The sequence below is a fragment of the Camelus ferus genome, chromosome 26 (assembly GCF_009834535.1).
Source record: "Camelus ferus isolate YT-003-E chromosome 26, BCGSAC_Cfer_1.0, whole genome shotgun sequence".
Lineage (NCBI taxonomy): Eukaryota > Metazoa > Chordata > Mammalia > Artiodactyla > Camelidae > Camelus > Camelus ferus.
Genome location: NC_045721.1, coordinates 20,924,668 through 20,950,397, shown reverse-complemented (window position 1 = coordinate 20,950,397; position 25,730 = coordinate 20,924,668). Strand labels below are relative to the sequence as shown.

Sequence of the window (25,730 nt, the reverse complement as noted above, 5' to 3'; positions counted from 1 at the left end):
AACATTGTTACAAACAGATGGTATGCTACACCCGAAATCAAGCAGACAACTTGCAAATACGTCCTGGAAATCTGACCTCTTTCTTACATGTGCATTTCCTGTACTGTAGTAGAGAGCCTTCTAATTTTAAAATTATCTGAAAAATATCTCCCCCCCCCCAAGTACAGATTTCTTAACAATGTCTGAATACTAACTTTGGAAAATTTAACACATAAAAAATATCACTGGGGCACATTAACACATACGTAACCATCTGGGTCCATAAATAAAAGAAATGTTGAAATTAAATAGCAACTAACAAGTAACACTAAGTGTTGGCCAATAAAGTCAAGTCCTTTTTAAATAATGTGTTAAATGAATCAAATGGGGGAAGGGTTGGCATTATAGGACTGGTGACAAATAACGACTTATTTCTTCCATTGACCCTCTAAGCAATTGCTTGTGCAAAAAGCCCGGGTCGAGTAATAATGGCTGAAGAAAGCATCAAAGGATACATGAGAGAGTTTTGATGTCAGAGATTCAGTTTATAAGTCATTTGGGGCCTACTGTGTTTTTGTCTTTGTTTTGTTTGTTTCATTTTGTTTTGGTCATAGAAGCAAATCTTCTAACTATGGTATATGTGTGAAGTTTACGTACTAGCAAAGGCCTTATTCTTTCTCAGCACATAGAATTTTAAGAGCCCTTCTGGTTGGGGGTAGCATAGGAACTCAGGAGGCACTTGGGTTCTACTGCCAGCCACTCCTGTGGGGCACAAGGTGTCCTCCAAGAATAAAAGAGGATGCTGAGGCAGTCTCCTTGCTAAGAGCAAAACAGACCTGATTTTCATTGATTGTTTTCCACCAGCTCAAAAAAAGAGTCAGTGTACAGTTATGGTTAAGAATGAGAGGAGAGACATGGAAAGGACAGGGACATTGAATGCAAGCATCATTTTCCCTCCTCCCACCCTTTCTGTGTTTGGCTTCAAGATTATAATTCTGTAGTCTCCGGCCGGTCACCTGGTAGATAATAAGGTTGTTGTCTTGAAGAGCAAAGAGATCTCCAAAGTTGGGGAAAAAGAATTAGTACAGTGATTTTACATGAAGTTCCTCTGTTGAGCCATGGCAGTAAACATTGCTACCAGCATCCTACTCCAGGCTTGCAAAACAATCGATAGTCACTTCAGAGTAGGACTGAAATATCAGGGTGAAAAATTGCTTCAGAATTGATCAGGAATTGATTGTAATTTTGCCAGATTTGGGGTAATGGTATCCTTTTTTCTAATGCCCCTCATTAACAATTCTGATCTGATCACACCCTCACTGGTTTCCAGTGATCCTGACAATGAATCCTTGAGCAGGTTCAACTTTAATATCAGCAAATTCACCCACCTAGAATTTGTAAATTTGCCAGGTAAGAAAGAATGCCAAACTTAATGAAAACTGAAACTTAAGACCTCAGTATCTAACACAGACCTCCTCAGTCATCAAGCAAGAACCATTTCCAGGCAGACTGCCTGGCTAGCTATATTGCACAAAGTTCCTTGAAACTGGTAAGGGAGTGACTACTGGCCATCACCATTTGATCAAATGCAGGAAGTCTTCATTCGTTCAGTAATTCAGCCCATATTTCTTGAGTGACTCAGTGAGTTAAAGGGACTGACTCTGCATGATACTGGTTACACAGACGAAAAAGCAAACCAACGAGAAGATGGGCTCAATCAGCCAAACAAATGACATTTTCGAGGGAGTGTTTGAGTCAAGGACGTTCGATGGAGATTACAGACTCTCTTGCGTGCAAGTGTGCGCGTGCACACACACACACACACACACTATTTCAGTCGCTGAATAGCCCCAATTTGACAACTGAAAAAGGGAACACTATCCTCTCTGTACATAGAAAGCTCATATCCACAACACAGGCAAGAAAGGCAAGGCACATAAGTAAACAGGAGATGAACAACATCTATTTGAAATGACACAGAGTGATACAAGAAAGAGCTTTGACACTTCGTAGTCTCATAAATGTTAAAGCAAAATATTCTCTCTAAAATGTGAGAGCATAATGAAGAAATTCGAGTTTCGAAAAGAGGTTATAATGCAACAGAAGGAAATGAAGATCAGACAATCAGACTCTAGGGGAAAATTCTGAAAGAAAAAAATTACAAAGACTTCTAAAATGCAACGGAATTTACAGAAGTGGATTATTTTTTCAGTTGCAATAATTGCCTGGGACATGATGAAATAACGTTTCAAATATTTATCAAAAAATAAAGTAGGTTAAACATAAATATAGACGTTACTAGAAAGGATACGAGAGATTTGAAAGAAAAGTAACAGAGAACTAACATATACATTATGAGTTCATAGAAAAGGGAACAGATAAAAGGGAAACTTCAAATTATAATTGAAAATACTTCTGAATGAAATTCTTGAATCTGTGATCAGTTCTTTGCCTTGAAATTTTTATGTCGGATTATTATCAATGTATAAAGTTATCCTTCAAAATTCCTGAATAGTAAGGATTCACAATTACATGACCAGGAAGGAAAAAAAATTGAGGTACCAGAGGCAAAGGAGGCATTAAAAATCAGACTCGTCATACTAACCAACCAGAAAGGAAGTGGGTTTTCCACAGTTCAAGCTACTGTTGACTGACATTAGTAATTGCATTCAGAGCTAGGGATTTTCTTTTTCCTTGAAGAGGCAGGTCTTTTATCAAGTTATTTATTCTTTAAGCTGCCTCCCCTCACAGTGAGGGAGATTACAAGGGTCACATTGGGTGACTTCTGCTGCTGTTACTCTCTGTGACAATCGTGAGGACTCACATATAATGAATCCAGGAAATTCCAACTTTTGGAAGGTGTGGGTGAGGAAGTTAATTCCTTTGTACTTAAAATAGCTTTTTTTTTTTTTTTTTTGCTTGTTTAATAATTAAAGCGACTGTATCTTGAAACATTGTAGTTTTTATTACTAGATGTTAAGTTTATTCCCATTAAAACAACTTAAAACAGTTCAGTAGCATTAAAGAGCCTTTCCACTGGAAGTTCTTTCCATGAATGTTGTTTGGTTTGATCTCAGTTGCTAGCTAAGCTATGGGTAACCTCTTTAAACAAAGAAGGTCTGTTCTCTGCCTTTGCAGATTGGAGAGAACTGAATCTGAAGATAGCCCTAGATATTTTTTCTCCAGAGTCAGCTCATTGTAAAAATGTGATACTTTATTTTTATAACTTCCTTTAACAAATCTCTCATAATATTTGAATACATATTCTTTTTGCCAGACATAATATGAATATGCATCCCTTAATTGGATACAGAAAGGTAAAATTGACTTCGCTGTGACTACTCCAATACTAAAAGCTAGTTTATTAATTCAGCAAAATATTCTAGGTCGGCTTTGTGATAACGATGTAACTGTTGAAACAAAAAAGAATATATTTTGTACCTTTCTTAGTATCCTCAATACACTTCTTTTTTTGTAGAAATACGTGTGATTAAGATCACTCAGTGTGTGGAAATTCATTTCTCATCTTATTGAAGAAGTAAAATGAGTACTTGTTGGGCATGATATAATGCACATTTTAATATAAGTTTGGTGGGCCTGATAATTTTTGCATCTCGCATAAAACATTTTAAAATTTCTTCATGATATACTCATTCAGTATTCGAAAACTTACTGTGCTCAGGAAAATATTCTAGCATTTTCTTACTGTTCTACAAATTACACAGAAATTCTGCCATTGCACTTGATAGTAAGGCATTCTAATTTTTTTTATTTTTCAGACTTGAATGCAGCGATCATGTAAATTAGAGAAAAAAGATAAAAATAATCTCTGGATATTCCACTCACGTGATATTTATTCTGGATGAAGCATTGAGATCGCTGCTAGAAGCTTACTACTGTAAGTATCTTGTAATGAAATTAGAATGCTAGTTTTTCTGTGGCTTGATAATGTCATATGTACTCAACTTTAGCAGAATTCAAGAGTAATGTATATAGTGTAGGAACAGTAGTTACAAGGCTTGATTTGGTCATATAACCAAAGAAATGTATTGTCCACATAATATTTCCCACTGTGCTGTAATTCACAGGTAAGTGATACTGTGATTTGTAAAGAGTTTGAAATGATGCCATTTTACTGGTGGGATATAGGTGGCTGGTTATATTTCTTACGTGGCAATGTCTTTGATAGTCCGGTGAATTACACAGGAAAACATAACCTCTGGGGGAAATTCAGGGAGATCATATTTAATAGTAAAACCTCCAGACAACTAGGGTTTCATTAGATTTTGAAATCATTTGTAGCTATCTCAGCTGGGTCTTCTGACTGGTCACCCACACCCTGCAGATGACTATATATGTTGAATGTCACCACAGGATACAGTCAAATAAGTTCTATGTTTTGAATTGTCTTATTAACCAGAAAAATTATTCAGATACTGAAAGATTTTTTTTTTTAAATTATCCTATAACAGCTAACAATTTTTTACCTCAAACTGAACATGTAGTTTGGGAAAATCCTTATAAATAAAACAATTTATATTCTATTAGTTTGTTCATAATTACAGGTAATTGATTTCCTACAATGTGATAATTTACATTTTCCACTTCAAAATTTGAAAATATATTTGTAGTACTATTTTACTTACATCCAAGACTTGGGGCAATGGGGCTGATTCACATTTTAAATGGGTAAGTAGAGATTTTAGAATCAGTCTGAGACTTATTTTACTGAGCTGAGTCTTAGAATTTTTATTCTCTCATCATAAAAATGTGTATTCACAATATAACTGGGTAATGAGATTGATTTAAAGGCAGATTATCACTTGAGACAAGAGCAAACTTATTAAATGTGACGTGTCCTTTTAAAGAAGGAAAGCAAAGACAAGTCATGTTTAGTATCTTCTATAATATAATTTTTCTAAGTTAGAATCATAGAAACATTTTAATGAAGGTAAATATTCCTATGAAATAAAGAGACTACCTTGAGTGAAGGCAAATTATTCTAAATTAATATTGTTGGTGACTTGTGACTGAAAGAAATTTGTGAGTTGCCTTGAAACTATTAATCTTCCTTGAAAATGGCTTGGGCCATTTGTCAGAACCATGTTGTTAAATACGGATTTGCAGGAATAATTGGTGTCATTTCAGAATAAGTGGTATTTGAAGTCATGCAGTTTATTTAACACACTTAATTTGCTTAACACACCACTTCCATCTACAAAATCTCCTTGATCTAATCACTTTATTATGTCCTCTATCACTGTTTTTTTTAAAATAACTTTGATTATAAGGATGAATATAGTTCATTTATACCAAGAAGACAACCTTGTGTGAGTTCTTTTTATTAAGCAAAATGGATTAAGCCCTCTAGTGGTATTTATATACATGATACTTCATTGTGATATTTGCTTAAAGAAAGTAGTTGTTTTTGTTTGTTTGTTTTTTCTTAAGTACAAGTATTTAACATTTCCTGGACATTAACTTTTTGCATATTCCTATTTACTCTGTTTGCCTGATACTTTGTGCTGTACTTTAGGTAGTTTTTTCTAAAAAAAAGAGTATCTTTACCTTAGGATAAAAAATTTTAAATGCCTAGATTTAACATTGAAGAATTGAAGAGCTCACTAGGTGGTAAATCATGTTTTTGGAATCAGTTGCTTTTATCTCTGAGTCTGATGTGAAAAGGTATCTGTAGTGTTCCATACACATGATGATGCTAGTAACAATGGGTTTAGAGAAAAAACTACATTATTTATGAATTTAGGAAAGATTTCCATTTAAATAAGAGAAATGATCTTTTCATACTTAGGGATGTTTCTTTCTTTCTTTTCTTTTTTTTTTTTTTTTTTTAGATTTTGGCTCTTATTATAGAAGTTCTGTGCTTAGAGAGGAGCTGTTGTTGGCAGATACACAAAGTGTGTTTCAGTTATTAAGGAGCAAGTTTTAACTTCATGCCAGCAGTAGCTGTATTTCTTTCTTAAAGAAAATTTGAAGTATTAACATTTGGCACAGAGCCAGAGAAAACTGAGGGACACCAAGCAGTAGAACTGGAAACATTACATGGAAAAGTCTAAGATGCGAAGATGAATCTCAGAGATGATCTGTTTTTAGAGATGAATTCCTTGATTTCCTGACTTTTATTTCAACTTTATTTTACACTCTGAAATTAGGCTCGGAGAGTAACCAGTAAACACACTGTGGTAGAAATTAAAACTGATTTAAAACAAAATAGTAAATCCTACTGACCAGTACATCTACTCATTCGCTCTCTAAATCTAGACAGTTTTAAACCTGTGGTGTTAGAGCGACATAATGCTGACATCTTTAGCCTTCGCACTGAAATAAGTCCATTGAGAAACTTGAACAAGTTGATGTTTCATGCCTGTGTGACCAAAACACGTATATTTACATTTCTGCTCTCAGGTTATCCTAATACTCTTTCTCCAACCACTTGGGTTTGGAGTATCACCATCTTGTATGATTTAGTGACACTAACTCCAAGAAGGGAACCAAGAAAACAGAATATCCTTGTGTGTTTCCAGGCTCAACCCTATCTAATGTGTAGCACTAGGGAAGTTAGGTTTTCAGAGCGAGTCTCTAGCCTTGTCTCTGCCCCAGCTGTGCCCTCAGGTCACAGAGACTTCAGGTCAACCATTCACTCATGAATAAACCTATTACAGTATCTCTAAGATGTCTTCTAAGCTGAGAGTATCCTGGTTCTAAATCTCGGAACCACTCAAAAGAGCGTATCTTCCTACAAAGTGGGAATGGCAAAATACTGTTTCCCAGGAAGTCTTCCCTTTGCAGTCCGCCTCTGTTGTCCATCTCTTTCTTAGTTATCAAGAGCTGAGCTGGAGAGAGCAGAGCTGCCGGGTGTCTGAGTTGTCAGTTAAGACAATAAGCCAGAAGGAAGGTTAACAGCCAAGCCTTTAGTCACTTGCTGCGATCACGTAAGCAGGAAACTCGTTTGGAGAAAGCCCCGCCTCTGCCAAGCTCCCAGATGAGGAGGGCTCGGGCTGAAGGCACGTGGTGAGAATGCAGACGTGTGTCAGGCAGGGCTGGCTGGGACACAGAAAACTCTCTGCAGGGATGGGCTGTGCCCCCCGTCAGGGGTGGGGCGGAGTCTTCCCCCCTGAGGTCGGCCAGGTAACGCCCATGACCAGGCCTGGAAAATCACACAGAGGGCTTCGGTCTGGAGTGAAACCCCTCACGGGTTTCATCTGACTTGCTTACTTCCCCCTGAGTTTAAGTTAGGGAGTAAAATTCAATAAAAAGTGGCCTTTTGTTTAGAACGCTGTATCTCATAGTCGTATTCAGTTAATTTCAGCGCATAGAGGCCCTGGCTCTGTGCTTGGTGTGAGGTGTTAGTGATGCTAAGATAAATCCTCTCCCTCAAGGAATGCAGTCCAGTGGGGAGTCCAGAGGGAAAGTGTCTGTCTAGAGGTTGTGTTATAACAACACTGCAGCGAGCTTACCTATGCCAGGCTGGCTCAGAGCTCTGCTTTATCCTCGCAGCTGCTCCATGACTTCTGTACTAGGGCCGTCTTCCATTTTGTGGATGTGACAACAGCGATTAAGTAAGGTTAAGAGAGGTTAAGTAACCTGTCTGCTGATAAGTGAGAAAGCTGGGTTCAGAGGCCACGTACTTAAACCACTGCATTTCACTTCTACTTGGAAATACGTGAAGGCTGCAGATCCGCATAAAATGTTCGGAGAGACGTGGAAAGAGGCGCCAGGTCCCTGTGGGACGTGGTCAAGGGAGAATACATCACGCAGTGAGCGGTAGACAAGAGGCTGAGGATGTGGGCGGGGCTTGCACAGAGACTCAGAGATGAGTATGTGGAGGTGGCGACATCAGAAGGACCTGACACACGATTCTGCACTGGGTGTTAATGAGCCAGGGCTGGGGAGAAGAGAAACAAGAAAATATCCCATACATCTTTTCATTTTCGTTTGCTACGTTGCCTCACAGTGAGGTAACGATATAGGCGGAGGGTTATGAAGAAGAGGCGCTTGCTTTGGGGGCTGGAGGATGTGCCGTTGAGCTACCAGGTGAAAGTGGTTTGCAGACAGCTGCCTGTGTGAATCGCCAATTGGAAAAACAGCGGGGCCTCGGGGAGCGTGGATCTCCAAGGAGAGAGTGGAGGAAAGGGAACCGCAAAGTGAGGCGTCCACGGGAAGGTCGGGGCAGGTCAAGAAGACTCAATAAAGTCAGTTTCAAGGGAGTTTTACAGAGAAGGAGGTGATAATGATGAGCCCACTGCAAAGAGAGACCTGTTGAGACCCAAGGTGAGCTCCGCCTGGAGCTGGCACTTGATTGGTCACGGGTTGTGCTGTTTAGCGAGAGCAGGAGTAGTAGAGCCGCGTGGCTGACGCCAGGTGGCGCTAGACTGCAGCGTGAGCAGACGGGGATGGAGGAGAAGCCGGTCCAGGGGGAAGAGCAGAGCCCGCAGGTCTGGTAGGCTTCCATACTGTGTGTTGGCCTTTTGGTTTGTTATCTGTTTGGTAGTTTGATGCTCTTTCTTTCTTCCTTCTTTCTTTCTTTCTTTCTTTCTTTCTTTCTTTCTTTCTTTCTTTCTTTCTTTCTTTCTTTCTTCTCTCTTTCTTTCTTTCTTTCTTTCTTTCTTTCTTTCTTTCTTTCTTTCTTTCTTTCTTTCTCTCTTTCTCTCTTTCTTTCTCTTTCTCTCTTTCTCTCTTTCTCTCTTTCTCTCTTTCTCTTTCTTTCTTTCTTCTCTTTTTTTTTTTTTTTTTAATGAGAGTCAGATGAAGCTTAGAAAGTTATCAGGGAAGAGAGAAGTTGAAGATACACGGAAGAGGGACTAAAACTGAAAGCACAGGGCCCGCGGTAGCTCAGGCTGAGATGCAGGCGGGCCGTGCTTCAGGGCCGGCTGTTGGCACATCCTCCGTGGCTCTTTGACTTTGGCGGTGCCATGTCGTCTCCTCACTAAGATGCGGGTAAAAATAATATTGATATAAGAGGGTTATTGTGACGATTAGATGTTATAACGTATGGAAAAAATGATTTACAGTGAGAACTCATGATAAAGTTTTCTGTATTAGTTTTATTTAAATTGCTGGCCTCATAGATGAAGAGATCTCTGGATGAGCACATCATCTGACACTAGCATAATGGAACTTGATTGATATTTCTTGTAAATAGGATACTTAGATAATACCTTATTATTTTAGTGATTTCAGCAGTTACCTCTTTTGTAAAAATAACATAAAACTAAAAATAAAAACTGGGACCCCATTTGTCCTAAAATTATAAATAAGCATCTGGTCAATTCAAAGATGTTTGGAAATAAGACCCTTTTTATCCTAAAACTACATAATCTGTTTGGGAATATTTTATATATATGTACACACACACACACACACACACACACACACCCCCTTGTGTGGTACATCTTGTTTTTTGCAGGTGAGGTGGCGATCTTAACACTACTCAAATGTTAAACATGAGTGTTCTTTCTTTATCACAGGAATTAATAATTTAACATGGCCTTTTAAGTAATAACAGAAGATCTGCCTGAAACAGCTCTGACATACAAAGAGTAGGAACCCATCATGCTCCCTTCCATGTAGTTACTAAGGAAGTTTTAAACCCTTTTGTGAATGGTGCTAAATTGATTTAAATATTTTTTTAAATTATTCTATTTGAGCACTCAAAGAATTGCTTTTTTTTTTTTTTGGTTCAATTTTAGTTATTATCTTTTCTCTGTGAATGAGTCACATATTTAGATACAACCAAAAGTCATTTATCATGAGCCTGAAAGGGTCTAATCAAACTAGGGGATAAAAAAGCAGCAAAGTAACAGAACTCATCTTCTTGTATATATTTTATAAATGGTCATTTTCTTACAGAGTACATATGTATCTACTGTGTGTCTTTTTTTAGGATTTCTATATGCAATCCTCTCACTTGTTCTGCATGCGAGCCGTTCAGTGCTTTCTTTCATTTTACTTGACCCGCTCTTTTTCTGATGATTCTGAGTTAATTTGGCCTGGTTTTCTGTCCTTTCAGAAATTGAGAGCTACAAATAATCTCACATGTGTTGAATGGAAGCTGAACTTGAGAGGCTAATATCAAATTGAAGGATGCCAGTTCCTAAATTTTGTTCTGTTTCTGTATGCCTTCCTCAGTCTGCGTATGAGCTCTCCTGAGATTCAAGATCTGCCTTTATTCTTAATTGTATATAGTGCTCATTCAAATATGATTTACCCTACACTCAAAGGCTTCCTACTTTTGCAAGAGCTGGCAGCCCATGAATAATTTATACTTCTCTGGAACTCTTGCCTGTTTGGGGCACAACGGGTTTCTTTTGGGAAATGATTTTTAATTAATAAATAGAACACTTTTCATCACCTTCAATGGCATTACTTTTAAGAGACTAGGAAACAAGGCTAGTGACACCTTCGTGGGCCTCTCATCCCAAGAGGAGCCTGTGAGTCAGCAAACAGTGAAGGGAACAGCGACATCTACTTATTCCCAAGCTTCCCATTTCAATATGCTTCTGGCTTTTTTTCTTTTTATTGCCTTCTCTGTGTCTTGATAGAGTTCTCTCTGGTATCAAGGTTCTTAATATTTACTTACCAAAGGGGAAAATGAATATTAGGGTAATAACCTTCACTACAACTCAGGAAGCCTTATCATGCTGACGGTGAGACTGAATGTGGTTGTCCAGTACACAGTCTTGGGAATGGGGGAAGTGATCGATTTTAATTTGCTACTTTTTCGTGTCAGCACAGTTTTATCATAAAGCTTTCAATGTGCTCACAAACCTCTGTGGCACTAAAACATAGTAAGTCAAATTCTGATCATTTCTTTTGTCAAAAGAAGCATGATCTTAACTCATGAGTCACTGTTAAATATAAGTGTAATGTGCAGGAAAACTGAAAATGCATTATGAGGATTTTTTTTTTGCCAATTTGTATAATTTTTCAGTTAAGCAGTCATAAATCAAGGAATATTGTATTTTTTGAGGCTCATTAAAGAGACATTATACATCAGAATAGTGAAGTCGTCAGCATAATGAAATGATGAATGCCTGTCACTATCTGTATGTAAATGATGTGAAACAGATTCAGGGTGTTACAAAGGAGAATAACAGTCTCCCTGACAGCTCCCTGTAGGTGCAGTTGCTGGATGGGGGTGACAGACGTTAAACGCAGACCTCTTCAGTGACAAGTACTTACTTGCACTTGGTGGGTCCTGGCAACATAAAATAAGACAAATAGCAGATAGTATCATTATAAATAAATTTGTTCAGTAAGGTGTGTTAGTGCATTTTAAGAGCCTTCTTTATTCACAAAGGCCATATCTTAAATTGAAGAAAACGCACTACAAAGGAGAAGGGTGATTCTGAGAACTAGTTCGTAAAAGCGTGTATGTAATGCTGACGCATTTCCTTAACTTGCGTAGAGACTTTTCCGTAAAGTAAATAGCACGTCACGCAGCTTCATTTATCCTGTCGGTGAAACATACCTGTCTCACCTGCGTGTCGAGCAGGTGGAGTCCTAGGCTTGCGTACTTTACGCAGTGAGGTTTGTAGTGGACATACCGTTTTGTCAACGATCCTCTCTAGTGTGGTTTATGAGTTCTCTTTCAATCTTCATATTTGTTAAAGTCATGTCCCTTTTGCTTGAGACTGGAAGGCCGCTCTGTTGACTCTCCAGGGCTTCAGTCCTCCATTTCAGGTGCTTTATGTCCCTTAGCAGAGAGGAGCAGGCAGTAGGTCTAGTGATTTTCTGGAGGTTCTCAGTTGTGTGGCCATTTCACAGCCCCTGATACAGGTGCTGAATAGATGCATGATCACTAAATGGAGAAGGAAGGGAGGGAGAGAGGCGGGGAAAGAGGAAAGGAATACTGGAAGGAGAGAAGGAAGATTTTTAGTCCAGCGTGGGTCACTGATGAGTCTCTGTAATGAGTCTCTGCCATTGGCCAAGTCATTTAAACTCTCTGCATGCATTTCCTCTTTTTATTTTATTTTATTTTTTGTTTTATCTTATTCAGCTTTCCGAGGCATACTTGACAAATAAAATTGTAAGACATTTAAAGCATGCAACATGATGGTTTGATGTACGTACACATGTGTACATTGTGAAAGGACTCAAGTTAATTAATACATCCGTCACCTCACATATTCAACTTTTTTGGGTTTTATTTTGTTTGTTTTTGGTTAAGACTCTTAAAATTCTACCTCTTATTTTAAATGAGGGTGGTGACTCACATTCACCTGGGCCACAGAGTTTGGAGAGGACCAAAAGAGACAGTATGTGGAATCGCAGTTAGGTTGATGATATTACAAATCATCCATATGAAATCACACAGTATTATTTTAAAACACAATGCCAGCCTTAGCACCTTGGGAACAGAGAGCACATGTTTGGATTGTAAAACCAAATGTACGTAGACAGAGTTATATTAATAAAAATATTCATATTCTGCATGCTTTCGGGATGGGGGTTTATTATTTTTGATAAAGTTTCCCTGTGCCTGTGTCGTAGTACTTGACACTCTAGAAGATGTAACTGAGTTACAAGCAAGATAAACGGTATAATTTCCCCATTAACACCAGTCAATGTGGTGATGTCTTTTCTTTATCCTGATGTATAAACATCATGGGGCTAAACATAGTGTTTGATTAAAGAGTTTTGTTTAAAATCATATATTTTATTTATTTTTGCCTTAGGAATATAGCAAATTACACACATGTGACTTTTATTAAGAATTAAATATTTGTAGTTTGTTGTGATTTCAGAAGTCCACAAGAACATAGTAGTACAAGTTTTCAATACTCTCAATATTAAAAGGATAACTTTTAAATTCTTAATGGCATTTTTGAATATGTTAGTGTATATTGTAATGTTATGGCAGTTCCTTGAATATATGTTTTATATGTTAAAAAAAAATTGAAAATGTCCAGTCATGACTTAAAAGTCTCTAACCATACATAGCTATTATGTAACTAAACTGAAATTAAAATGTTCTTAACAAAATATACCATATAGTTTTTCCTTTACGTATTCATCTCCTACCATGTATTCTGATCATTTTGCAAGTTTACTCACTTAACCAAAAGAAATATCTTTATGACCTTATGTTGTAATCCTTCAACTTAAGTCCATCCACAGACAAACACAGACACACACAGTCTGAGATCATTTATCACATATGATAACAATTTTATAATATGATTCACATTTCCCCATAACTAAATAAATGTATTTGGAAAACTTTTGTGATATCATGTTCCATAATTGGCTGTCTGTTTTGCCTTAGAGGGAAGAAATAAGCAGTTGAAAGTTCTGGCCTGGGCACCATTACAGATGCTGAAAAGAGGTCTGGCGAGAACAACCATAAAAACTAAATTTAAGACAAACTCACATTTTTGGAGAGGAAAGGAAGTCAGGGTTCTTATCATGGAAATTATTATTTTTAAACAAGTTCTTCTCTATCTACTATTAAAGGGCCAACAGTAAAGTATCAGAAAGTGTCCTATATATTAGTCTTGTTACCTTACAGTCAAAAATCTTATAAACTAACTGCCACACGTAAGGAAAGACATCTGCTTATATTAAAACTGTTTACTTCTAGTTACTTTTTAGCATCTAAAGTAAAAGTATGATAAACAGAGCAAACTGATCACTTATATATATATGTATATTATATATACACACACACATGCATATATAATGTCACATTTTTGTTTCTTATAGAAAAATTATTATAATTAGTATAGGTAAATGTATTATTAAAATTATTTATGTATTTTTCTAATAATAACAAACATTTATCCAATTTTTATATTTAAAAAATGACTGATAATCCATTACCTCATCTGATCAACAACATAATTGGAATCCTTGTCTTTTAATTCCAAGCTCTTTTCTCTTTCTGCCATACCATAGTACTTCTTGATAAATCTTTTTATGATTAAATCCAACAAAATACAGACTGCAGTCTTTAGTGCGCTTTGCCAAGCCTAAACTCCAGTACACGGGAGGGGACTTATTTAACCGAACGCTCCATCGCATATCACACTTGGTCACTTTCTGTTTCAAAGGTGGTTTAGAGATGGATGAATATTCAAGAGGGTTGACAGAGTTCAGGATAACATTTACACCATTCTCCTGCACTGAATGACTCCAAAAAAAGCATTTCTTAAAGCCAAAAACATTCTATCTTCTTATATAATTCTTCCTTCGGTTGTGTTTCATTTGTAAATATCTCCAAGCTATTATTTACTGCCAGTTGAAATAAATGACTTAAGCATTTTTAAAATCATGAATATCCCAGTTAATTCAAAACTACGTTTTTATGTGTGTACATATTGTATGATAGATACATGTATGTATGTACATTTCTAATGAACTTCAGTTTGTTAATCATAATTTAGCCACCTCAGTCAGATGAAGGGACACTGAGCTAGGAAGCCCCAGAAAACATTTATAAATAGCACTAGGTTCATCTAGGGAGCTGAGAGCCTTGGAATCACTGTGAGTGACTAGGAATCAATTAATTGGGGCGTTTAGAGTCCTGGAATGTTAGAAATGGTAACGACCTTAGAAATTATCCAATCTTAGGATGGCAATAGTTAAAAAATTAATGCTGCCTTAGATGGATCAGAGCTTTCTGCCTGGACCACTGTGTAAGCATATTTGAAGCTTGTCATCCTTCATTAGCCCGACCTACAACAGGTGAGGAGGGGAAACAGATCGCACACGGGCTCCGGCTCAGCAAGTTTGCATCACGTGCCCAAAGTTGCACAGATAGTTAACTCTGAATCCGTGGTTATAAACAGGGCATCTGACTCATAATCCAGTGCCATTTGTTCTGCTCTGTTGATAAAGTAGAAACATACCCAGTGGGCTTTGTCAGAGTAAATCCATGGAGATGCTCGGGAGACTTAACTGAGAGCATGAAGAGCCGTGCAGGGGATGGTGGCTGCTCGGAATTGACGTCCTTGTGGGTTCAGCTTACTGAGACTTATTTATGATTGTTAAGGCATAATTTACTTAAGGTTATCCTGAAGCTCTTTAACTAGGTACCTCCCTTTATTATTATATTTACCATCATTCCTGCTTTGTCTTTTCTTAGAATTCCTAAGCAGATGATGCTTCTTCTTCTATAAGCTAAATAATTGGATTTCTGTAAATTAAATATACTAAAATATTAGTATTCTCTAACTATGGTCAAGGAAAAACCCTTCACATGAAACATAAACATTATATTAAAATGAGAATATTTTCATTCCAGCATGTAACATTGATCTAACAAAAATGTTGACATTAAATCTAAAAATTGATGAACTTCTAATAGAGACCTAAAACGTTTTGGCAAAACACAGACCATCACCAATGCTGCCTTCGCTCCATTGTCCCCACCCTTTTATAAAATCTTGTCTAGCTGATTAATATAACAGAGCACTTCAGCTTTGGTGAAATACACTTATTCAATTTCACTGAAGATTATAGGTTTCAAATAATAAAATTGGATTTTATTGAGGATTGAAGTGTGTAAATAGAACATTTGATTGAATTTAATAAAATGGTATCCTGCTGATGGAGGCAAGTCATTTCCCCTAGTTTTAACTTGATTACAAAGACATGAAGTTTTATGAACTATTTTGAATGGAAAATTTCTTTCTGTCTAGAGAAAAAGACTATATGGAGACTAAGACAAGCAACTAGTGCCATTTACTATTTTAAGTAAGATAGTTGTGAATGGCTGGTTGTTTCTGAAATGTAATAGAACTGTTTTCATATCGGTGTTTGTGGCTGTTTACTTGATCACCAGAGTTAAACCTGTATGCTATAAAGAAGTAAGTCCAGTAGTAGATTTGTTTCCCTAGCTTTGAATAGCTTGACCTCAGTGACCATTCCGCATTTGGTAGGTGCAATTCTATAGTAAGTCAAGCACAGAGACGTCACACCACTACTTTTGTCACAACATGAGTCACTATGTAGTAATTACTGTTACTGAGATTTTTGGTTTTCTTTAGCCAATTCTAAAGTTTCATAAAAAGAAACACAAAGCAAAAAAATTTTTTTGCTGTTTTCTAACAGAAAGATATAAGTGAAATCTGGGAATGATCTGTAATATCTTTGAGAAAACCAAAAGCCTGTACTGAATATTAATGCTTATTGAAAAAAAAGTATTTATTTATAAGAACACCATATTTTTCTTATGGTGGTATCAAAAATTAATTTTGCAATGAAAGATTTAATTAACCTCTTCCTCAAATGTATTACACTTAAATATAATAAAATAAATGTTATTTTACCCAAATAGAGATTTTTCTTAATGTCAATATTTTAATTGTTTTATTAGACTAACGAACTGGCTGAAAGGCCTTTTCCATTAATGATTTCATCGCAGTAGGACTTTTATTTATTTTTTTTAACATTTTTTATTGATTTATAATCATTTTACAATGTTGTGTCAAATTCTAGTGTTCAGCACAATTTTTCGGTCATACATGGACATATGCACACTCATTGTCACATTTTTTCCTCTGTAATTCCCTGTGCTGTACAGTGTAATCTTTTTTATCTATTCTACAATTTTGAAATCCCAGTCTATCCCTTCCCACCCCTCCACCCCCCGGTAACCACAAGTCTGTATTCTATGTCTATGAGTCTAAGGACTTTTAAAAGATTGTTAAGATATTTTCAAAGAGAATATTTGTGTGCTAGAACATAGGCTAGATGTCTCACCAGGCATCATGATAAATGTGGGATGAACATCAGAAATGCTGGAACGGGAGACATTATGTTGACTAGATTGATAGTAAGTTGTTCCAGGGCAAGATCGATTTTAATGTGGCCTAAAAAAAAAGCACTTTGGGTTGATTTTAGAATATTATCTTGAAGCAGGTGATTCAAAGTATCTGCAGGAGACACATGTAATATGAATGCAGTAGCTCTATTTGATTATTTAGCGGTGCTTTCAAAGAAATAAAAAGGTGAACCATTGATGAGAGGGCATGACATGGAAGGAAAAGTGCATCTTCAGGTTGGCGATGGTGTGTGTCGTGTCTAACGCTTCAGAGAGAGTTACATTCTACAGGGAGAGAGAGGGGCACTAGAGAGAATGGAGTGAGAAGACAAAAATAAGAGTAACGGGGCAGACTCAGCCCCTAGATGTACAGGAAAGGCACTTTAGAAACAAAAACAGAGGCAACAGCAAAAAATAAATAAATGCTATAAGACCCTCTGCTGTCCTGCTGAGGACTGTTTGAGTGCAAAGATTAGAAGTAGAACACTTGAAAACAGAAAAACGTGTAATGTCTGAAGAATAATAGTTTGATGCTAGAACTGAGGTGAGAAGGAGGAAAAACTATAATTAGGTTAAAAGCAGTTGTATCTTAAAAGGTTCAAGGTCTAGGAGACCACTTCATCAAAGACATCAAATAAATTAGTTTGAAATGTGTTATGAAAAAGAATTCCAGGGGCATGTTTGATAGGTGTAAATTTTTTGGGTTGAGAGAAGCCACAAACAAGAAGGATGAGAAAACACCTGTAAACACTGCATAGAAAAGATGCACAGAAATAGATGGATAAGTACAGAAATAAGATTGCCATTTAGGGAGTCTAGACAAGGCAAGATAAGTGAATCAAAGTGTTTAAATAGAAGCACGCGTGGCAGTGGTAGGTAAGAGTGTTCCACAAAGCGCAGCAGGACGTTTCACTTTGCAGGAGAGCTTTAGCAGAACCCTGGGTGACATTTGTTAGTTTAAAAATACATGTGTGTATTTTTACAAATATGACTCTGTTATTCATTGAATGCCTAGTGTCTTTCTTATTCCATCTGTATCGACTAGATGCCCAGCAGCTACGCGTGGTTGTCAGGTCCTGTATGTGGTTACTTAAACCCACTTCCCTTCTGTGGTCTTCTTCGATTATTAGAAAAACTGCAATAACAAAAATGTTAGTTATATGAGGAGACTGTCAGAATTCATAGGATGGACACACCATTCTATAGTCTCTTTTTAGTTCTGAAAATTATTTGAAGAGAAAAACTATTTTGCATATCAGAATAATTTTATCACAAGCAGTCCTCATGCCATGCCTAGTACGAGCATTCACTTCTCTTTGCTGTGAAAATAAAAATCACCAAACATCTATTATAACATCCATGCTACCAGGTAACATACTGGTATTGAACTCAGAATTGACCTGTGGTTCTCATTACCTGTAGGGAGATTAAAAGCTTCACTGGATAATAAAGCAGGAAACAGAAGCTGTATAATGAAAATACAATAAGCCAGTTTCAAAAAGAAATGAAATGTAATCCAACCTTCCTAACAGGTCTCATTTTTATCCTCACTGTTGACTTTTATAAATAAGAATCTCAAATAGTCATCATCCTCCTCTGATACGAACCTTGTTGGTTTTGGTGTGTCCATCAGGAAATTCTGTTTAGGTCACCAAGGGCCCGTATTCTCCTCTACCATCTGCTCCAAAGTCAAACAAACAGAAAGCGGCCACCTTTCTGACTTGGTTTTTCAGCTTATGTTCAATGTCTGCACACAAAGTACCAAATGAAAAGAGAGTCTTATATTCTGTTCTGCAGCCTGAGCACTGAAAGAAAAATAATTTTGAAAAATATGAAACATACACCTATACTATGGACAGAGTAGTGATATTATTAGTAGTAGTAAGTATAAATGTTAGACTCTAAGATATTTATGAAAAAGAGGAAAATTAATAACAAATCATAATAATTGGGAAAAGGAAGTTTTGGATATAAATAAGTTAAAGGTTCACAAACTTTCCAAAACCTAAAGTAGCATTGAAGATAATGATTAATATTATCAGATTGAAATTTATCAATAAAACAAGAATATAATTCTTGTTTGAAATATATCCATTCCTATGTGACATTTTTATAATGTCAAAAATATATATTCAATTATTTCTTAGAATAATAATTAATGAAGCCACAAAAGCAGTAAACAATCCGAATTAAAGAACTTTAATCTGGAAGTAGCATTGCAGGTCGTGTAGTACATTTTGTATACATTACAGGGAAAGAAACTGAGTGACATGTTCAAGGTCTATTGTCAGCAAAGCAGAATTATTCTCATTCCCAGTTCAGACACATACCACTGTGTAACTGTCTCTTCAAAGTAATGTCTTAATCTCAAGATATTTATGAGCAATGATATTCTTATTTCAATCTAGGCAGTTATTTTTTGTATAGTCAGTTACATATTATTGTCATTATTGTCATTACTGTCATTACAATCAACTCCCAGTTTCATTTAAGTGAAATCAAATCGCATTGTGTCACTGTTTTAGTTAATCAAAGTGACATAATAGAACATATGGTAAAGTTACAACAACTGTGTCTTAACAAGGGCTTCAAGCATCATCTGTTGCTTTGCATGAAGTATACTAACAAAATGACACAAGGTTAGAAGGGCTTACAGTGGACTCTTGAATGTAACAGTTAAGCCTTACCTTCTGTGGCAGTGCTGAGCAAAGGATGTGAATTGTCAAAATTCTGAGACGTCTAGTGAAACACTCACTCAGAAGGGAAAAAGGGATCCAGTAGGCAGACTGCGCTAGCATATAAAGAAAAAATGAGGAATATCAGTCTCCATCTATTTTTACAACAGAGAGTTGTCCAGGGAAAAAGCAGGAAGCACCAGCTAACTTGTCCTCTTCCAGAAAAGGTTCCAGGTTGGGAAAGGAAGGTACCACTGGCTAAACGCCGTGTCCCTCCCCCCCCCCCCCCCTGCCCCTGACAGAGAGCAGGAGAGAGAGCTGAAGCCAGGTGTCCTTCCAGAACTGCATTCAGCAGGAGCCCTGACGCCCATCCCTTTGCCTTCTTGCTTTCAGGCTGCAGAAATTGTAAAGTTCAGGTGGCTCTTTAATGGGAACTATGGTGAAGGCAATCAGGAAAGGCAACGGTGACAACCAAGCTTTGCTCCATCAGAGCAAATGGAAAATCTAAGCAAAGCTACCCACGCTAGCCAGACAACTAGCCAGAACCAAAGCCCAATTAACAGCATAAAGGAAAATCTTGAGCCAGTTCCAGGGAGGGTAAAGCAAGAAAACTAGCAATGCATGCATCACAAGAGAAGGTGATCCATATGGAAGAACAATAAAAGAAGACTAACAAATGCGGTAGTAAAATATTCAGAGAGAAAGAATTTTTTTTTTTTCCCGTGAAATGAATGAAAAACTGTATCTCTAGCTCTGATGGGCATATAGAATACTAGAAACCGGACTGAAGACAAGGGTGAGAACAAAGGTTGCAAAACAGACCAAAAAATAGGATAGGCTGACGTTTGCAGGAAAGGAACACGGGCAAGAAAGGAACAAGATTCCTTACCAGATGCTCTAAGGACTCGGGTGAGCCAGTTTAGTGTAAAAGATTTTTTTGGACATTTTACTGTGTGACCTTCAAGGAATATTTCCCCGGCATCTGTTTGGAGAACAACAAAAACCACTTAATCGTATTTCGATGCTTTATTTGGATGGAGCAAAGACATTCCTATTGACTGGACAACATGCTGAGTGAGGCCAGAAGCTGTTTCAGGTGTACTTGGTTGCACCTTGGGGTTTCCACGTGGACTTGGGACTTAACCTACAATTTAGATTAAATTGTTATATAGAAATGATCCTTGCGTAGTGCCTGCTGTTGGGTGATTGCTACGAGAGAGAGCAGAGAGCTACTGAGAACAAGCCATGATGAGTCTTGGGATGGTTACTCTAATTAAGAGGGAAATGGCAGAAATTACAATATATTAAAACCACAATCTTGTGCTGATGCACAGGGTAGGACTGTGTTTCAAATGGACCATAAATATAGGAAATGTTTCATTGATACTTAGAGAAGTGAAAAGCTCTTGTGACATTACAAGCTATAAATTATTATTATTTTTTTAAATCAGCCTTCAAACTGAGTATTCTCCTAAATTGGACCAGTATATGGCATTTATTCTACTCAGCTAGCAGCTACCAGAACCCCTGAGAACTGGATTACCATTTAACACAAGAGATCAAGCCAAACATAGAACCTCAGATAAGGATTCAATGCTGGGGAAGAAAAATGTCCGTTTTCCAGAGACATAAGGCTGAGTTAGCATTTACATAGGCCACAGGCATGTGGCAAAAGGCTGAAAAGTGCTAGAGATTAAGTGAGAGTCTGATGAATCCAGAATTAACCCATTTTTGATAGAAGTCATAAAGACTTCTGTTTTCCTGGCAGACTGCCTGACTGTCCCAGAGTGCAGATTTGCTTAGAATTTTCTGCTCAGTTTATTTGTTTTCCATCCCTAATCAAATCAATTATGGCAAAAGGATGTAACGTGGAGCTGGAGGACCAGGGGCCACCTGTGTAGGTGGGAACCCTGTTTTTCATGGAATGGGCATCACTGAGTTCGGCACAGAGACCAAAAATAATTTATTATATCCTCATTTTTCAGTAGAATGTCTGAAGTTATTTTTCATGCCTGGTATTAACTTGGAAAGAGCTAGAATCCTGTGGAAGTAGGAAAATCTCGACGCCTATTACCCAGCTGTGTCGTAATTCTCACCTGGGCACCTGTACCTTGGCCAGATTTTGCTTTGGAGTAAATGTCTTTGTGGCATTACAGAATGTGGCTCTGAGCCCTTTTTTCATGCAGGCATGTAATCTGTGACTATATACTAAAAAATAACTGTGTTATATTTGACTAATAAGCCAATAACATCTTAGCAAAGGGTATGTAAGAAACCACGTCGGTCTTGGATGTGGCTGTGTCCTCCTCAGTAGTGCAGCACGTGGTGTAGACAGTGTTTTATAAATGTTTGTTGAATAAATGAATGGATTAAGTAGTGTTTCTTCATGCCACAATTAAAAAAAAATTATGAGAACATGGATTAGCAATTCTATGTAACTTTTAATAAAAATAACATCATTTTATTTTATTTTTGTATTTTTGGTGGGGGGAGGTAATTAGGTTTATTTATTTTTTAATGGAGATACTAGGTATTGAACCCAGGACCTTGTGCATGCTAGGCACGCACCCTACCACTGAGCTATACCCTCCTCTCCTCCATGTAACTTTAAAGTAAATTTTATATCAACATACTCATAAATTAGGACTTTGCATTTTAAATATAAATTTAAATGTTAAACCGTTACATATGGTAAAACTTTTACTTTAGCCATTTTCTTTCCAGTTGAGTTACCACATATGTCTTATTCATATACCTAAGACTTCTTAAAGGTTAAAAAGGTGAATTGAGAAGTTAGAATTATCATCCAGATATATAATTAATTTTAATATAGTAGAATCACTTCAATTTGTACTCTACTTGTTAACAGATTAACATTTGGTAAGTTAAATAATACTTCTATAGAATGTTTATCATATTTTTGAGAATTCTCAAATGTTTACTTGTACTGAGAACCACATGCTGTAGTTTGGTTAGTTTTGCTATATTGCTTGACTTAAGTAAATATTGATTATTACTAAAAGTATATGACTTGCTTACTTTCCCCTCAAAGGATATGGAAACTGACAGATTTTCCACATGCATTGAAAGCATTTAATTGTTGAACTGAGACCTTAATGTTGACTTCTATGTCTCCTTGTGGGCAAAACAGCAGTCATCACATTTTTTATTTCCAAAACTCGCCATCTTCATCTGACATATGTTATGCACAACACTTGGCCCCTGGTTTAGTACAGAAATTCTGTCTTTTGGGTGGCAATCAATGGTTTTATGTAATTTACTTTTTGTCCGCGTTCCCACTCTGGAGTTTCTCTTCTTGACCTTTGATAGTAATAAACGTTGGCATTCTGAGGAGTGAAGAAAGATGATTCTCCTTTCTGGAGAGCACACTTGTTGCGATTACCGATAATAGTGAGCCTTAATTTTATTTCTGCTGTGTTCGTAACAACTCTGCATAGATCAGCGGTTGCAAACTCAAGATGTCCAAAATCCAACATCTCTTCTCTGATTATTTTTCCTTTTCCTTTCCTCATCGTACAATTAGTAACACTCTCCTCTGCGCTGCATCTGTGGACAAAGCGCGTTGACAGAATGCGTCCTGTTCTATGGATGCTCTGCAGACTGTCTCAGGAGTGGAAGCGGGGTGCAGTCCCTAAGATCCAGGCAGCACAATGTCAGCAGAGCCCCAGAGAGAAAACAAACAAAACAAAACACAAAGGTGAAAAGGAAGAGGGGGAAAAAGTACTGACTGAAGGACACGGTGATATCTACACATTTATAAAGAGGAATTGTTAAATTGTATAAATAATGGAAAGCAAACATTCCCATAAAATAATCTGGTGGGAAGCATATTGAAGAGCTGAAGTCTGTCCTTTTTGCAGATATTGTTACAGTTGAGGACATGAGGTCCAAAGCATTTAGTTTTCATAAATTGTTTTCCTGCCCTTTGTGAAGAGACTCTTAACTGTCATTCTGAGTTTTATACACTAGGCTGCAGAACATTCCTTTAGAAATAAATGGAATGAGGGTGAGGGAAGGAAAGAAGTGAAAGAAACACATTGAATAGAAACAATACGCAGAGAGATAGAAATCTGGAGTTTTACTGAAGATAATAAATCTCATGCAAGTACCTTTACAAATGATGAAACAGTGGGACAGGAAAAGTTGAGATGTTGTTTTTGTCTGTCTTAATTTAGGAGACAGTCTTCACCTAAGGCAAACACGTCAGGGCTGAAAAGCACAACCAGTTATCTTTTTTTACTGAAGTGATTTCCATCTGCAAGGGATGGGAATTAGAAAATGAAAAGATGTAAAAAGAGACTACCTTGGAAATCTTGTGCCAGAATGCATGTATTTAACTCTCCAGTTTAGCGAATCTAACAGGGAGCCACCATCTGGTAACTACAGTGATGGAAAATAGTCCTATTTCCTAAGAATAGTGTGTGAACTTCAAAGAAGAGCATTAGTGCTTTATAAAGATCCATGTATATCAATTACATAGTCATTTTCTTATTAAATGGCAAATGCTCTTGATTTAAGGAGACCCAGTAAGCATTTCACATAGGTGGTATTTTGTGATCCTATGCAAAAATATTCATGATAAAACACACTAATAGTTTGAAGAAAAAGTCCTAAGGGCTATAATGATATACAATTAAGAATATGCATTCATAATAAAGACAATTATTACTCAAGGCTAAATACATAGACACAGAGACATTGTTTTTGTGAGAATTGTATACATATTTATACTCCTGAATTTACCATCCTCTTTTGACGAGATCTCTAGATAAAAGATAAACGGAAGGAAATTACGCCCGTAAATTCTCCAAACCCAACTCAGAACACATCAGACCACTCAAGCTTTGAAATTTTGATAGAGCTGTTGCAGAGGTATAAAATGTGATTGAGTGCACTTGTTATTCTTACAGCAGAAGGCATTTTATGTCATTTAAGCTACTCTTACCCAACTTAAAGTATTCTATAAATAAGAAATTATGCAGAGAAACACGTATCCTTATCCTTACCATGTGCAGGAACTGCGGATTATTAATGTAAATGTAACAAAAAGTTGACGAAGTATCACAGACGTAGACGCGTCTGTGGTACCTGAACGGCTGCACATCACAACAGAACCTCCACGTTCCCAAACCTGAAAGCCTGAGAACCACTCTACCTCACCGTCTCCAGAAAAGTAACCTCAAAATATTTACTTTGAAAGCATTTTATTACTGCTTGTAATGTTCAGTTGGTGCTGAAAACCACTGATAAATGTGGTTATTCTTTATAATCATTCAGGTTTACAGCTTAAAGGGACCTAAGATTCATCAACTTCACTCTGCACATCAATATTTGACTCAAACACATTTTGGTCTGGTTTTTATTAGTGTATATAATAAATGACTATTCATATGCATATGGATATATGCATATGTTTATGAACATGAGGTAAACTTGAATATGCATGTATATATTCATGTGTTTGCATATGTACACAGACATGTACACAGTCATTCACTGAAGCATTTCACTGTGGTAGCTAATCGGGTAGGAGCAAATATGAATATGACACTTTTCTGTGCTTAAATAATTTAGTCACAGCTAACCCAAAGTTCAAGGGAATGTTATACATAAAGTGCCGGTGTGATGCAAAAAAAGAAATTCATAATTCCTGATAAAATAGGAGGAAATCTATTCCTTGATCTGATTTTTAAAGGAGGAAAAGGCATGTTAACTTGGAAGAGGTAAGGCTGAGAAGGCAATAAAAATTAAGGGAACAGAATGTGCAAAGTAGCAGACGTGGAATTGTAGTACTTCATTCAGCAGATAGGTGCAGTGATGGCCCTATGTGGAAACAAAAATGTATATGTGGATAAACTTACTTACATATTTATTATTTCTTTCATTCACAAAGGCTGAATGCTGAGCATATATTAGTCCCTGTCATAAAGGAGATGGAATCAAAATAAAAGCAAGGAGGAACACCAAGTGCAAAGAGAACTTGATACATTGCTAAATATTGTTACCTATTTTTAAAATCTACATTCTATTCTTAAAATATTCTCATTCATTGAGGGTTATATGTTAAGTGCACAATTACGGAATGCTTTCTTAAGACAGTTGCTAAAGAATCAGCGATAGTAACATGCATTTGAGTTAAAATTTAGTGTACTTTTTGGAAAAGTTTTTGAAGCGGTTGTATTATTTATTTTATTCATACAAATTTGTAGCACTTTCTAAAAGTATGTTTATGTTTTGATACTTTTTTTCCTTAGTGCTTAGTTATTGATACT

At 36.8% G+C, this 25,730-nt stretch overlaps 1 long non-coding RNA gene across 1 annotated transcript in view; it reads left to right on the top strand.

The window, feature by feature from the left end:
• The first annotated feature begins 3,794 nt into the window (after positions 1–3,794).
• Positions 3,795–25,730, top strand: part of LOC116660061 — a 933,517-nt gene continuing 911,581 nt past the window's right edge. Inside the window, exon 1 of the long non-coding RNA XR_004315426.1 lies at positions 3,795–3,877. This is a non-coding gene — a long non-coding RNA (uncharacterized LOC116660061). The remainder of the gene's footprint in view (positions 3,878–25,730) is intronic.